The sequence below is a fragment of the Lasioglossum baleicum genome, unplaced genomic scaffold (genome assembly GCF_051020765.1).
Source record: "Lasioglossum baleicum unplaced genomic scaffold, iyLasBale1 scaffold0050, whole genome shotgun sequence".
Classification (NCBI taxonomy): Eukaryota; Metazoa; Arthropoda; class Insecta; order Hymenoptera; family Halictidae; genus Lasioglossum; species Lasioglossum baleicum.
The window spans coordinates 509,588-530,949 of record NW_027469110.1 but is presented as its reverse complement, the minus strand read 5'-3'; positions in this window follow the sequence as shown (position 1 = coordinate 530,949).

The following is a 21,362-nucleotide window of genomic DNA, read 5'->3' as shown; positions in this document are numbered from 1 at the left end:
GCATAACGCATAACGCATAACGCATAACGCATAACGCATAACGCATAACGCATAACGCATAACGCATAACGCATAACCCATAACGCATAACCCATAACGCATAATGCATTACGCATAATCCATAAGGTATAACGCATAACCCATAACGCATGACGCATAACGCAAAGCCGATAACGCATAACGTATAACGTATGACGCATAACGCAGAGCCGATAACGCATATCGCATAACGCATAACGCATAACGCATAACGCATAACGCATAACGCATAACGCATAACGCATAACGCATAACGCATAACGCATAACGCATAACGCATAACGCATAACGCATAACGCATAACGCATAACGCATAACGCATAACGCATAACGCATAACGCATAACGCATAACGCATAACGCATAACGCATAACGCATAACGCATAACGCATAACGCATAACGCATAACGCATAACGCATAACGCATAACGCATAACGCATAACGCATAACGCATAACGCATAACGCATAACGCATAACGCATAACGCATAACGCATAACGCATAACGCATAACGCATAACGCATAACGCATAACGCATAACGCATAACGCATAACGCATAACGCATAACGCATAACGCATAACGCATAACGCATAACGCATAACGCATAACGCATAACGCATAACGCATAACGCATAACGCATAACGCATAACGCATAACGCATAACGCATAACGCATAACGCATAACGCATAACGCATATCGCATAACGCATAACGCATAACGCGTAACGCATAACCCATAACGCATAACGCATAACGCATAACGCATGACGCATAACGCATAACACATAACACATAACGCAAAACGCATAACTTATAATGCATTACGCATAATCCATAACGGATAACGCATAACGCATAACGCATAACCCATAACGCAAAACGCATAACGCATAATGCATTACGCATAATCCATAAGGGATAACGCATAACCCATAACGCATGACGCATAACGCAAAGCCGATAACGCATAACGTATAACGTATGACGCATAACGCAGAGCCGATAACGCATATCGCATAACGCATAACGCATACCGCATAACGCATAACGCATAACGCATAACCCATAACGCATAACGCATAACGCATAACGCATGACGCATGACCCATAACGCATAACACATAACGCAAAAAGCATAACGCATAACATATAATGCATTACGCATAATCCATAACCGATATCGCATAACCCATCACGCATGACGCATAACGCAAAGCCGATAACGCATAACGCATAACGCATAACGCATAACGCATAACGCATAACGCATAACGCACAACGCATAACGCATAACGCATAACGCAAAACGCATAACGCATAACGCATAACGCATAACGCATAACGCATAACGCATAACGCATAACGCATAACGCATGACGCATAACCCATAACGCATAACACATAACGCAAAACGCATAACGCATAACGCATAACGCATAACGCATAACGCATAACGCATAACGCATAACGCATAACGCATAACGCATAACGCATAACGCATAACGCATAACGCATAACGCATAACGCATAACGCATAACGCATAACGCATAACGCATAACGCATAACGCATAACGCATAACGCATAACGCATAACGCATAACGCATAACGCATAACGCATAACGCATAACGCATAACGCATAACGCATAACGCATAACGCATAACGCATAACGCATAACGCATAACCCATAACGCATAACACATAACACATAACGCAAAACGCATAACTTATAATGCATGACGCATAATCCATAACGGATAACGCATAACCCATAACGCATGACGCATAACGCAAACCCGATAACGCATAACGCATAACGCATAACGCATGACGCATAACCCATAACGCATAACCCATAACGCATAACCCATAACGCATAACCCATAACGCATAACGCATAACGCATAACGCATAACCCATAACGCAAAACGCATAACGCATAATGCATTACGCATAATCCATAAGGGATAACGCATAACCCATAACGCATGACGCATAACGCAAAGCCGATAACGCATAACGTATAACGTATGACGCATAACGCAGAGCCGATAACGCATATCGCATAACGCATAACGCATAACGCATAACGCATAACGCATAACGCATAACGCATAACCCATAACGCATAACGCATAACGCATAACGCATGACGCATAACCCATAACGCATAACACATAACGCAAAAAGCATAACGCATAACATATAATGCATTACGCATAATCCATAACCGATATCGCATAACCCATCACGCATGACGCATAACGCAAAGCCGATAACGCATAACGCATAACGCATAACGCATAACGCATAACGCATAACGCATAACGCATAACGCATAACGCATAACGCATAACGCATAACGCATAACGCATAACGCATAACGCATAACGCATAACGCATATCGCATAACGCATAACGCATAACGCATAACGCATAACGCATAACGCAAAACGCATAACGCAGAACGCATAACGCATAACGCATAACGCATAACGCATAACGCATAACGCATAACGCATAACGCATAACGCATAACGCATAACGCATAACGCATAACGCATAACGCATAACGCATAACGCATAACGCATAACGCATAACGCATAACGCATAACGCATAACGCATAACGCATAACGCATAACGCATAACGCATAACGCATAACGCATAACGCATAACGCATAACGCATAACGCATAACGCATAACGCATAACGCATAACGCATAACGCATAACGCATAACGCATAACGCATAACGCATAACGCGTAACGCATAACCCATAACGCATAACGCATAACCCATAACGCATAACACATAACACATAACGCAAAACGCATAACTTATAATGCATTACGCATAATCCATAACGGATAACGCATAACGCATAACGCATAACCCATAACGCAAAACGCATAACGCATAATGCATTACGCATAATCCATAAGGGATAACGCATAACCCATAACGCATGACGCATAACGCAAAGCCGATAACGCATAACGTATAACGTATGACGCATAACGCAGAGCCGATAACGCATATCGCATAACGCATAACGCATACCGCATAACGCATAACGCATAACGCATAACCCATAACGCATAACGCATAACGCATAACGCATGACGCATGACCCATAACGCATAACACATAACGCAAAAAGCATAACGCATAACATATAATGCATTACGCATAATCCATAACCGATATCGCATAACCCATCACGCATGACGCATAACGCAAAGCCGATAACGCATAACGCATAACGCATAACGCATAACGCATAACGCATAACGCACAACGCATAACGCATAACGCATAACGCAAAACGCATAACGCATAACGCATAACGCATAACGCATAACGCATAACGCATGACGCATAACCCATAACGCATAACACATAACGCAAAACGCATAACGCATAACGCATAACGCATAACGCATAACGCATAACGCATAACGCATAACGCATAACGCATAACGCATAACGCATAACGCATAACGCATAACGCATAACGCATAACGCATAACGCATAACGCATAACGCATAACGCATAACGCATAACGCATAACGCATAACGCATAACGCATAACGCATAACGCATAACGCATAACGCATAACGCATAACGCATAACGCATAACGCATAACGCATAACGCATAACGCATAACGCATAACGCATAACGCATAACGCATAACGCATAACGCATAACCCATAACGCATAACACATAACACATAACGCAAAACGCATAACTTATAATGCATGACGCATAATCCATAACGGATAACGCATAACCCATAACGCATGACGCATAACGCAAACCCGATAACGCATAACGCATGACGCATAACCCATAACGCATAACACATAACGCAAAACGCATAACGCATAACGCATAACGCATAACGCATAACCCATAAACCATAACGCATAACACATAACGCAAAAAGCATAACGCATAACATATAATGCATTACGCATAATCCATAACGGATATCGCATAACCCATCTCGCATGACGCATAACGCAAAGCCGATAACGCATAACGCATAACGCATAACGCATAACGCATAACGCATGACGCATAACGCATAACGCATAACGCATAACGCATAACGCATAACGCATAACGCATAACGCATAACGCATAACGCATAACGCATAACGCATAACGCATAACGTATAACGCATAACGCATAACGCATAACGCATAACGCATAACGCATAACGCATAACGCATAACCCATAACGCATAACACATAACGCAAAACGCATAACGCATAACGCATAACGCATAACGCATAACGCATAACGCATAACGCATAACGCATAACGCATAACGCATAACGCATAACGCATAACGCATAACGCATAACGCATAACGCATAACGCATAACGCATAACGCATAACGCATAACGCATAACGCATAACGCATAACGCATAACGCATAACGCATAACGCATAACGCATAACGCATAACGCATAACGCATAACGCATAACGCATAACGCATAACGCATAACGCATAACGCGTAACGCATAACCCATAACGCATAACGCATAACGCATAACGCATAACGCATAACGCATAACGCATAACGCATAACGCATAACGCATAACGCATTACGCATAACGCATAACGCATAACGCATGACGCATAACCCATAACGCATAACACATAACGCAAAACGCATAACGCATAACGCATAACGCATAACGCATAACCCATAAACCATAACGCATAACACATAACGCAAAAAGCATAACGCATAACATATAATGCATTACGCATAATCCATAACGGATATCGCATAACCCATCTCGCATGACGCATAACGCAAAGCCGATAACGCATAACGCATAACGCATAACGCATAACGCATAACGCATGACGCATAACGCATAACGCATAACGCATAACGCATAACGCATAACGCATAACGCATAACGCATAACGCATAACGCATAACGCATAACGCATAACGCATAACGTATAACGCATAACGCATAACGCATAACGCATAACGCATAACGCATAACGCATAACGCATAACCCATAACGCATAACACATAACGCAAAACGCATAACGCATAACGCATAACGCATAACGCATAACGCATAACGCATAACGCATAACGCATAACGCATAACGCATAACGCATAACGCATAACGCATAACGCATAACGCATAACGCATAACGCATAACGCATAACGCATAACGCATAACGCATAACGCATAACGCATAACGCATAACGCATAACGCATAACGCATAACGCATAACGCATAACGCATAACGCATAACGCATAACGCATAACGCATAACGCATAACGCATAACGCATAACGCATAACGCATAACGCATAACGCATAACGCATAACGCATAACGCATAACGCGTAACGCATAACCCATAACGCATAACGCATAACGCATAACGCATGACGCATAACCCATAACGCATAACACATAACACATAACGCAAAACGCATAACTTATAATGCATTACGCATAATCCATAACGGATAACGCATAACGCATAACGCATAACGCATAACGCATAACGCATAACGCATAACGCATAACGCATAACGCATAACGCATAACGCATAACGCATAACGCATAACGCATAACGCATAACGCATAACGCATAACGCATAACGCATAACGCATAACGCATAACGCATAACGCATAACGCATAACGCATAACGCATAACGCATAACGCATAACGCATAACGCATAACGCATAACGCATAACGCATAACGTATAACGTATGACGCATAACGCAGAGCCGATAACGCATATCGCATAACGCATAACGCATACCGCATAACGCATAACGCATAACGCATAACCCATAACGCATAACGCATAACGCATGACGCATGACCCATAACGCATAACACATAACGCAAAAAGCATAACGCATAACATATAATGCATTACGCATAATCCATAACCGATATCGCATAACCCATCACGCATGACGCATAACGCAAAGCCGATAACGCATAACGCATAACGCATAACGCATAACGCATAACGCATAACGCATAACGCACAACGCATAACGCATAACGCATAACGCAAAACGCATAACGCATAACGCATAACGCATAACGCATAACGCATAACGCATAACGCATAACGCATAACGCATGACGCATAACCCATAACGCATAACACATAACGCAAAACGCATAACGCATAACGCATAACGCATAACGCATAACGCATAACGCATAACGCATAACGCATAACGCATAACGCATAACGCATAACGCATAACGCATAACGCATAACGCATAACGCATAACGCATAACGCATAACGCATAACGCATAACGCATAACGCATAACGCATAACGCATAACGCATAACGCATAACGCATAACGCATAACGCATAACGCATAACGCATAACGCATAACGCATAACGCATAACGCATAACGCATAACGCATAACGCATAACGCATAACGCATAACCCATAACGCATAACACATAACACATAACGCAAAACGCATAACTTATAATGCATGACGCATAATCCATAACGGATAACGCATAACCCATAACGCATGACGCATAACGCAAACCCGATAACGCATAACGCATAACGCATAACGCATGACGCATAACCCATAACGCATAACCCATAACGCATAACCCATAACGCATAACCCATAACGCATAACGCATAACGCATAACGCATAACCCATAACGCAAAACGCATAACGCATAATGCATTACGCATAATCCATAAGGGATAACGCATAACCCATAACGCATGACGCATAACGCAAAGCCGATAACGCATAACGTATAACGTATGACGCATAACGCAGAGCCGATAACGCATATCGCATAACGCATAACGCATAACGCATAACGCATAACCCATAACGCATAACGCATAACGCATAACGCATGACGCATAACCCATAACGCATAACACATAACGCAAAAAGCATAACGCATAACATATAATGCATTACGCATAATCCATAACCGATATCGCATAACCCATCACGCATGACGCATAACGCAAAGCCGATAACGCATAACGCATAACGCATAACGCATAACGCATAACGCATAACGCATAACCCATAACGCATAACGCATAACGCATAACGCATAACGCATAACGCATAACGCATAACGCATAACGCATAACGCATAACGCATAACGCATAACGCATAACGCATAACGCATAACGCATAACGCATAACGCATAACGCATAACGCATAACGCATATCGCATAACGCATAACGCATAACGCATAACGCATAACGCAAAACGCATAACGCAGAACGCATAACGCATAACGCATAACGCATAACGCATAACGCATAACGCATAACGCATAACGCATAACGCATAACGCATAACGCATAACGCATAACGCATAACGCATAACGCATAACGCATAACGCATAACGCATAACGCATAACGCATAACGCATAACGCATAACGCATAACGCATAACGCATAACGCATAACGCATAACGCATAACGCATAACGCATAACGCATAACGCATAACGCATAACGCATAACGCATAACGCATAACGCATAACGCATAACGCATAACGCATAACGCATAACGCATAACGCATAACGCATAACGCATAACGCATAACGCATAACGCATAACGCATAACGCATAACGCATAACGCATAACGCATAACGCATAACGCATAACGCATAACGCATAACGCATAACGCATAACGCATAACGCATAACGCATATCGCATAACGCATAACGCATAACGCATGACGCATAACCCATAACGCATAACACATAACGCAAAAAGCATAACGCATAACATATAATGCATTACGCATAATCCATAACCGATATCGCATAACCCATCACGCATGACGCATAACGCAAAGCCGATAACGCATAACGCATAACGCATAACGCATAACGCATAGCGCATAACGCATAACGCATAACGCATAACGCATAATGCATAACGCATAACGCATAACGCATAACGCATAACGCATAACGCATAACGCATAACGCATAACGCATAACGCATAACGCATAACGCATAACGCATAACGCATAACGCATAACGCATAACGCATAACGCATAACGCATAACGCATAACGCATAACGCATAACGCATAACGCATAACGCATAACGCATAACGCATAACGCATAACGCATAACGCATAACGCATAACGCATAACGCATAACGCATAACGCATAACGCATAACGCATAACGCATAACGCATAACGCATAACGCATAACGCATAACGCATAACGCATAACGCATAACGCATAACGCATAACGCATAACGCATAACGCATAACGCATAACGCATAACGCATAACGCATGACGCATAACCCATAACGCATAACACATAACGCAAAACGCATAACGCATAACGCATAACGCATAACGCATAACCCATAAACCATAACGCATAACACATAACGCAAAAAGCATAACGCATAACATATAATGCATTACGCATAATCCATAACGGATATCGCATAACCCATCTCGCATGACGCATAACGCAAAGCCGATAACGCATAACGCATAACGCATAACGCATAACGCATAACGCATGACGCATAACGCATAACGCATAACGCATAACGCATAACGCATAACGCATAACGCATAACGCATAACGCATAACGCATAACGCATAACGCATAACGCATAACGCATAACGCATAACGCATAACGCATAACGCATAACGCATAACGCATAACGCATAACGCATAACGCATAACGCATAACGCATAACGCATAACGCATAACCCATAACGCATAACACATAACGCAAAACGCATAACGCATAACGCATAACGCATAACGCATAACGCATAACGCATAACGCATAACGCATAACGCATAACGCATAACGCATAACGCATAACGCATAACGCATAACGCATAACGCATAACGCATAACGCATAACGCATAACGCATAACGCATAACGCATAACGCATAACGCATAACGCATAACGCATAACGCATAACGCATAACGCATAACGCATAACGCATAACGCATAACGCATAACGCATACCGCATAACGCATAACGCATAACGCATAACGCATAACGCATAACGCATAACGCATAACGCATAACGCATATCGCATAACGCATAACGCATAACGCATAACGCGTAACGCATAACCCATAACGCATAACGCATAACGCATAACGCATGACGCATAACCCATAACGCATAACACATAACACATAACGCAAAACGCATAACTTATAATGCATTACGCATAATCCATAACGGATAACGCATAACGCATAACGCATAACGCATAACGCATAACGCATAACGCATAACGCATAACGCATAACGCATAACGCATAACGCATAACGCATAACGCATAACGCATAACGCATAACGCATAACGCATAACGCATAACGCATAACGCATAACGCATAACGCATAACGCATAACGCATAACGCATAACGCATAACGCATAACGCATAACGCATAACGCAGAACGCATAACGCATAACGCATAACGCATAACGCATAACGCATAACGCATAACGCATAACGCATAACGCATAACGCATAACGCATAACGCATAACGCATAACGCATAACGCATGACGCATAACCCATAACGCATAACACATAACGCAAAACGCATAACGCATAACGCATAACGCATAACGCATAACCCATAAACCATAACGCATAACACATAACGCAAAAAGCATAACGCATAACATATAATGCATTACGCATAATCCATAACGGATATCGCATAACCCATCTCGCATGACGCATAACGCAAAGCCGATAACGCATAACGCATAACGCATAACGCATAACGCATGACGCATAACGCATAACGCATAACGCATAACGCATAACGCATAACGCATAACGCATAACGCATAACGCATAACGCATAACGCATAACGCATAACGCATAACGCATAACGCATAACGCATAACGCATAACGCATAACGCATAACCCATAACGCATAACACATAACGCAAAACGCATAACGCATAACGCATAACGCATAACGCATAACGCATAACGCATAACGCATAACGCATAACGCATAACGCATAACGCATAACGCATAACGCATAACGCATAACGCATAACGCATAACGCATAACGCATAACGCATAACGCATAACGCATAACGCATAACGCATAACGCATAACGCATAACGCATAACGCATAACGCATAACGCATAACGCATAACGCATAACGCATAACGCATAACGCATAACGCATAACGCATAACGCATAACGCATAACGCATAACGCATAACGCATAACGCATAACCCATAACGCATAACCCATAACGCATAATGCATTACGCATAATCCATAAGGTATAACGCATAACCCATAACGCATGACGCATAACGCAAAGCCGATAACGCATAACGTATAACGTATGACGCATAACGCAGAGCCGATAACGCATATCGCATAACGCATAACGCATAACGCATAACGCATAACGCATAACGCATAACGCATAACGCATAACGCATAACGCATAACGCATAACGCATAACGCATAACGCATAACGCATAACGCATAACGCATAACGCATAACGCATAACGCATAACGCATAACGCATAACGCATAACGCATAACGCATAACGCATAACGCATAACGCATAACGCATAACGCATAACGCATAACGCATAACGCATAACGCATAACGCATAACGCATAACGCATAACGCATAACGCATAACGCATAACGCATAACGCATAACGCATAACGCATAACGCATAACGCATAACGCATAACGCATAACGCATAACGCATAACGCATAACGCATAACGCATAACGCATAACGCATAACGCATAACGCATAACGCATAACGCATAACGCATAACGCATAACGCATAACGCATAACGCATAACGCATAACGCATAACGCATAACGCATAACGCATAACGCATAACGCATAACGCATAACGCATATCGCATAACGCATAACGCATAACGCGTAACGCATAACCCATAACGCATAACGCATAACGCATAACGCATGACGCATAACGCATAACACATAACACATAACGCAAAACGCATAACTTATAATGCATTACGCATAATCCATAACGGATAACGCATAACGCATAACGCATAACCCATAACGCAAAACGCATAACGCATAATGCATTACGCATAATCCATAAGGGATAACGCATAACCCATAACGCATGACGCATAACGCAAAGCCGATAACGCATAACGTATAACGTATGACGCATAACGCAGAGCCGATAACGCATATCGCATAACGCATAACGCATACCGCATAACGCATAACGCATAACGCATAACCCATAACGCATAACGCATAACGCATAACGCATGACGCATGACCCATAACGCATAACACATAACGCAAAAAGCATAACGCATAACATATAATGCATTACGCATAATCCATAACCGATATCGCATAACCCATCACGCATGACGCATAACGCAAAGCCGATAACGCATAACGCATAACGCATAACGCATAACGCATAACGCATAACGCATAACGCACAACGCATAACGCATAACGCATAACGCAAAACGCATAACGCATAACGCATAACGCATAACGCATAACGCATAACGCATAACGCATAACGCATAACGCATGACGCATAACCCATAACGCATAACACATAACGCAAAACGCATAACGCATAACGCATAACGCATAACGCATAACGCATAACGCATAACGCATAACGCATAACGCATAACGCATAACGCATAACGCATAACGCATAACGCATAACGCATAACGCATAACGCATAACGCATAACGCATAACGCATAACGCATAACGCATAACGCATAACGCATAACGCATAACGCATAACGCATAACGCATAACGCATAACGCATAACGCATAACGCATAACGCATAACGCATAACGCATAACGCATAACGCATAACCCATAACGCATAACACATAACACATAACGCAAAACGCATAACTTATAATGCATGACGCATAATCCATAACGGATAACGCATAACCCATAACGCATGACGCATAACGCAAACCCGATAACGCATAACGCATAACGCATAACGCATGACGCATAACCCATAACGCATAACCCATAACGCATAACCCATAACGCATAACCCATAACGCATAACGCATAACGCATAACGCATAACCCATAACGCAAAACGCATAACGCATAATGCATTACGCATAATCCATAAGGGATAACGCATAACCCATAACGCATGACGCATAACGCAAAGCCGATAACGCATAACGTATAACGTATGACGCATAACGCAGAGCCGATAACGCATATCGCATAACGCATAACGCATAACGCATAACGCATAACGCATAACGCATAACGCATAACCCATAACGCATAACGCATAACGCATAACGCATGACGCATAACCCATAACGCATAACACATAACGCAAAAAGCATAACGCATAACATATAATGCATTACGCATAATCCATAACCGATATCGCATAACCCATCACGCATGACGCATAACGCAAAGCCGATAACGCATAACGCATAACGCATAACGCATAACGCATAACGCATAACGCATAACGCATAACGCATAACGCATAACGCATAACGCATAACGCATAACGCATAACGCATAACGCATAACGCATAACGCATATCGCATAACGCATAACGCATAACGCATAACGCATAACGCATAACGCAAAACGCATAACGCAGAACGCATAACGCATAACGCATAACGCATAACGCATAACGCATAACGCATAACCCATAACGCAAAACGCATAACGCATAATGCATTACGCATAATCCATAAGGGATAACGCATAACCCATAACGCATGACGCATAACGCAAAGCCGATAACGCATAACGTATAACGTATGACGCATAACGCAGAGCCGATAACGCATATCGCATAACGCATAACGCATACCGCATAACGCATAACGCATAACGCATAACCCATAACGCATAACGCATAACGCATAACGCATGACGCATGACCCATAACGCATAACACATAACGCAAAAAGCATAACGCATAACATATAATGCATTACGCATAATCCATAACCGATATCGCATAACCCATCACGCATGACGCATAACGCAAAGCCGATAACGCATAACGCATAACGCATAACGCATAACGCATAACGCATAACGCACAACGCATAACGCATAACGCATAACGCAAAACGCATAACGCATAACGCATAACGCATAACGCATAACGCATAACGCATGACGCATAACCCATAACGCATAACACATAACGCAAAACGCATAACGCATAACGCATAACGCATAACGCATAACGCATAACGCATAACGCATAACGCATAACGCATAACGCATAACGCATAACGCATAACGCATAACGCATAACGCATAACGCATAACGCATAACGCATAACGCATAACGCATAACGCATAACGCATAACGCATAACGCATAACGCATAACGCATAACGCATAACGCATAACGCATAACGCATAACGCATAACCCATAACGCATAACACATAACACATAACGCAAAACGCATAACTTATAATGCATGACGCATAATCCATAACGGATAACGCATAACCCATAACGCATGACGCATAACGCAAACCCGATAACGCATAACGCATAACGCATAACGCATGACGCATAACCCATAACGCATAACCCATAACGCATAACCCATAACGCATAACCCATAACGCATAACGCATAACGCATAACGCATAACCCATAACGCAAAACGCATAACGCATAATGCATTACGCATAATCCATAAGGGATAACGCATAACCCATAACGCATGACGCATAACGCAAAGCCGATAACGCATAACGTATAACGTATGACGCATAACGCAGAGCCGATAACGCATATCGCATAACGCATAACGCATAACGCATAACGCATAACGCATAACGCATAACCCATAACGCATAACGCATAACGCATAACGCATGACGCATAACCCATAACGCATAACACATAACGCAAAAAGCATAACGCATAACATATAATGCATTACGCATAATCCATAACCGATATCGCATAACCCATCACGCATGACGCATAACGCAAAGCCGATAACGCATAACGCATAACGCATAACGCATAACGCATAACGCATAACGCATAACGCATATCGCATAACGCATAACGCATAACGCATAACGCATAACGCATAACGCAAAACGCATAACGCAGAACGCATAACGCATAACGCATAACGCATAACGCATAACGCATAACGCATAACGCATAACGCATAACGCATAACGCATAACGCATAACGCATAACGCATAACGCATAACGCATAACGCATAACGCATAACGCATAACGCATAACGCATAACGCATAACGCATAACGCATAACGCATAACGCATAACGCATAACGCATAACGCATAACGCATAACGCATAACGCATAACGCATAACGCATAACGCATAACGCATAACGCATAACGCATAACGCATAACGCATAACGCATAACGCATAACGCATAACGCATAACGCATAACGCATAACGCATAACGCATAACGCATAACGCATAACGCATATCGCATAACGCATAACGCATAACGCGTAACGCATAACCCATAACGCATAACGCATAACGCATAACGCATAACGCATAACGCATAACGCATAACGCATAACGCATAACGCATGACGCATAACCCATAACGCATAACACATAACGCAAAACGCATAACGCATAACGCATAACGCATAACGCATAACGCATAACGCATAACGCATAACGCATAACGCATAACGCATAACGCATAACGCATAACGCATAACGCATAACGCATAACGCATAACGCATAACGCATAACGCATAACGCATAACGCATAACGCATAACGCATAACGCATAACGCATAACGCATAACGCATAACGCATAACGCATAACGCATAACGCATAACGCATAACGCATAACGCATAACGCATAACGCATAACGCATAACGCATAACGCATAACGCATAACGCATAACGCATAACGCATAACGCATAACGCATAACGCATAACGCATAACGCATAACGCATAACCCATAACGCATAACACATAACACATAACGCAAAACGCATAACTTATAATGCATGACGCATAATCCATAACGGATAACGCATAACCCATAACGCATGACGCATAACGCAAACCCGATAACGCATAACGCATAACGCATAACGCATGACGCATAACCCATAACGCATAACCCATAACGCATAACCCATAACGCATAACCCATAACGCATAACGCATAACGCATAACGCATAACCCATAACGCAAAACGCATAACGCATAATGCATTACGCATAATCCATAAGGGATAACGCATAACCCATAACGCATGACGCATAACGCAAAGCCGATAACGCATAACGTATAACGTATGACGCATAACGCAGAGCCGATAACGCATATCGCATAACGCATAACGCATAACGCATAACGCATAACGCATAACCCATAACGCATAACGCATAACGCATAACGCATGACGCATAACCCATAACGCATAACACATAACGCAAAAAGCATAACGCATAACATATAATGCATTACGCATAATCCATAACCGATATCGCATAACCCATCACGCATGACGCATAACGCAAAGCCGATAACGCATAACGCATAACGCATAACGCATAACGCATAACGCATAACGCATAACGCATAACGCATAACGCATAACGCATAACGCATAACGCATAACGCATAACGCATAACGCATAACGCATAACGCATATCGCATAACGCATAACGCATAACGCATAACGCATAACGCATAACGCAAAACGCATAACGCAGAACGCATAACGCATAACGCATAACGCATAACGCATAACGCATAACGCATAACGCATAACGCATAACGCATAACGCATAACGCATAACGCATAACGCATAACGCATAACGCATAACGCATAACGCATAACGCATAACGCATAACGCATATCGCATAACGCATAACGCATAACGCGTAACGCATAACCCATAACGCATAACGCATAACGCATAACGCATAACGCATGACGCATAACCCATAACGCATAACACATAACACATAACGCAAAACGCATAACTTATAATGCATTACGCATAATCCATAACGGATAACGCATAACGCATAACGCATAACCCATAACGCAAAACGCATAACGCATAATGCATTACGCATAATCCATAAGGGATAACGCATAACCCATAACGCATGACGCATAACGCAAAGCCGATAACGCATAACGTATAACGTATGACGCATAACGCAGAGCCGATAACGCATATCGCATAACGCATAACGCATACCGCATAACGCATAACGCATAACGCATAACCCATAACGCATAACGCATAACGCATAACGCATGACGCATGACCCATAACGCATAACACATAACGCAAAAAGCATAACGCATAACATATAATGCATTACGCATAATCCATAACCGATATCGCATAACCCATCACGCATGACGCATAACGCAAAGCCGATAACGCATAACGCATAACGCATAACGCATAACGCATAACGCATAACGCACAACGCATAACGCATAACGCATAACGCAAAACGCATAACGCATAACGCATAACGCATAACGCATAACGCATAACGCATAACGCATGACGCATAACCCATAACGCATAACACATAACGCAAAACGCATAACGCATAACGCATAACGCATAACGCATAACGCATAACGCATAACGCATAACCCATAACGCATAACGCATAACGCATAACGCATGACGCATAATCCATAACCGATATCGCATAACCCATCACGCATGACGCATAACGCAAAGCCGATAACGCATAACGCATAACGCATAACGCATAACGCATAACGCATAACGCATAACGCATAACGCATAACGCATAACGCATAACGCATAACGCATAACGCATAACGCATATCGCATAACGCATAACGCATAACGCATAACGCATAACGCATAACGCAAAACGCATAACGCAGAACGCATAACGCATAACGCATAACGCATAACGCATAACGCATAACGCATAACGCATAACGCATAACGCATAACGCATAACGCATAACGCATAACGCATAACGCATAACGCATAACGCATAACGCATAACGCATAACGCATAACGCATAACGCATAACGCATAACGCATAACGCATAACGCATAACGCATAACGCATAACGCATAACGCATAACGCATAACGCATAACGCATAACGCATAACGCATAACGCATAACGCATAACGCATAACGCATAACGCATAACGCATAACGCATAACGCATAACGCATAACGCATAACGCATATCGCATAACGCATAACGCATAACGCGTAACGCATAACCCATAACGCATAACGCATAACGCATAACGCATGACGCATAACCCATAACGCATAACCCATAACGCATAACCCATAACGCATAACCCATATCGCATAACGCATAACGCATAACGCGTAACGCATAACCCATAACGCATAACGCATAACGCATAACGCATGACGCATAACCCATAACGCATAACACATAACACATAACGCAAAACGCATAACTTATAATGCATTACGCATAATCCATAACAGATAACGCATAACCCATAACGCATGACGCATAACGCAAACCCGATAACGCATAACGCATAACGCATAACGCATGACGCATAACCCATAACGCATAACCCATAACGCATAACCCATAACGCATAACGCATAACGCATAACGCATAACGCATAACGCATAACCCATAACGCAAAACGCATAACGCATAATGCATTACGCATAATCCATAAGGGATAACGCATAACCCATAACGCATGACGCATAACGCAAAGCCGATAACGCATAACGTATAACGTATGACGCATAACGCAGAGCCGATAACGCATATCGCATAACGCATAACGCATAACGCATAACGCATAACGCATAACGCATAACGCATAACCCATAACGCATAACGCATAACGCATAACGCATGACGCATAACGCATAACACATAACGCAAAAAGCATAACGCATAACATATAATGCATTACGCATAATCCATAACCGATATCGCATAACCCATCACGCATAACGCATAACGCAAAGCCGATAACGCATAACGCATAACGCAAAACGCATAACGCATATCGCATAACGCATAACGCATAACGCGTAACGCATAACCCATTACGCATAACGCATAACGCATAACGCATGACGCATAACCCATAACGCATAACACATAACACATAACGCAAAACGCATAACTTATAATGCATTACGCATAATCCATAACGGATAACGCATAACCCATAACGCATGACGCATAACGCAAACCCGATAACGCATAACGCATAACGCATAACGCATGACGCATAACCCATAACGCATAACCCATAACGCATAACCCATAACGCATAACGCATAACGCATAACGCATAACGCATAACGCATAACGCATAACCCATAACGCAAAACGCATAACGCATAATGCATTACGCATAATCCATAAGGGATAACGCATAACCCATAACGCATGACGCATAACGCAAAGCCGATAACGCATAACGTATAACGTATGACGCATAACGCAGAGCCGATAACGCATATCGCATAACGCATAACGCATAACGCATAACGCATAACGCATAACGCATAACCCATAACGCATAACGCATAACGCATAACGCATGACGCATAACCCATAACGCATAACACATAACGCAAAAAGCATAACGCATAACATATAATGCATTACGCATAATCCATAACCGATATCGCATAACCCATCACGCATGACGCATAACGCAAAGCCGATAACGCATAACGCATAACGCATAACGCATAACGCATAACGCATAACGCATAACGCATAACGCATAACGCATAACGCATAACGCATAACGCATAACGCATAACGCATAACGCATAACGCATAACGCATAACGCATAACGCATAACGCATAACGCATATCGCATAACGCATAACGCATAACGCATAACGCATAACGCAAAACGCATAACGCAGAACGCATAACGCATAACGCATAACGCATAACGCATAACGCATAACGCATAACGCATAACGCATAACGCATAACGCATAACGCATAACGCATAACGCATAACGCATAACGCATAACGCATAACGCATAACGCATAACGCATAACGCATAACGCATAACGCATAACGCATAACGCATAACGCATAACGCATAACGCATAACGCATAACGCATAACGCATAACGCATAACGCATAACGCATAACGCATAACGCATAACGCATAACGCATAACGCATAACGCATAACGCATAACGCATAACGCATAACGCATAACGCATAACGCATAACGCATAACGCATAACGCATAACGCATAACGCATAACGCATGACGCATAACCCATAACGCATAACACATAACGCAAAAAGCATAACGCATAACATATAATGCATTACGCATAATCCATAACCGATATCGCATAACCCATCACGCATGACGCATAACGCAAAGCCGATAACGCATAACGCATAACGCATAACGCATAACGCATAGCGCATAACGCATAACGCATAACGCATAACGCATAACGCATAACGCATAACGCATAACGCATAACGCATAACGCATAACGCATAACGCATAACGCATAACGCATAACGCATAACGCATAACGCATAACGCATAACGCATAACGCATAACGCATAACGCATAACGCATAACGCATAACGCATAACGCATAACGCATAACGCATAACGCATAACGCATAACGCATAACGCATAACGCATAACGCATAACGCATAACGCATAACGCATAACGCATAACGCATAACGCATAACGCATAACGCATAACGCATAACGCATAACGCATAACGCATAACGCATAACGCATAACGCATAACGCATAACGCATAACGCATAACGCATAACGCATAACGCATAACGCATAACGCATAACGCATAACGCATAACGCATAACGCATAACGCATAACGCAGAACGCATAACGCATAACGCATAACGCATAACGCATAACGCATAACGCATAACGCATAACGCATAACGCATGACGCATAACCCATAACGCATAACACATAACGCAAAACGCATAACGCATAACGCATAACGCATAACCCATAAACCATAACGCATAACACATAACGCAAAAAGCATAACGCATAACATATAATGCATTACGCATAATCCATAACGGATATCGCATAACCCATCTCGCATGACGCATAACGCAAAGCCGATAACGCATAACGCATAACGCATAACGCATAACGCATAACGCATGACGCATAACGCATAACGCATAACGCATAACGCATAACGCATAACGCATAACGCATAACGCATAACGCATAACGCATAACGCATAACGCATAACGCATAACGCATAACGCATAACGCATAACGCATAACGCATAACGCATAACGCATAACGCATAACGCATAACGCATAACGCATAACGCATAACGCATAACGCATAACCCATAACGCATAACACATAACGCAAAACGCATAACGCATAACGCATAACGCATAACGCATAACGCATAACGCATAACGCATAACGCATAACGCATAACGCATAACGCATAACGCATAACGCATAACGCATAACGCATAACGCATAACGCATAACGCATAACGCATAACGCATAACGCATAACGCATAACGCATAACGCATAACGCATAACGCATAACGCATAACCCATAACGCATAACCCATAACGCATAACGCATAACGCATAACGCATAACGCATAACCCATAACGCAAAACGCATAACGCATAATGCATTACGCATAATCCATAAGGGATAACGCATAACCCATAACGCATGACGCATAACGCAAAGCCGATAACGCATAACGTATAACGTATGACGCATAACGCAGAGCCGATAACGCATATCGCATAACGCATAACGCATAACGCATAACGCATAACGCATAACGCATAACGCATAACGCATAACGCATAACGCATAACGCATAACGCATAACGCATAACGCATAACGCATAACGCATAACGCATAACGCATAACGCATAACGCATAACGCATAACGCATAACGCATAACGCATAACGCATAACGCATAACGCATAACGCATAACGCATAACGCATAACGCTTAACGCATAACGCATAACGCATAACGCATAACGCATAACGCATAACGCATAACGCATAACGCATAACGCATAACGCATAACGCATAACGCATAACGCATA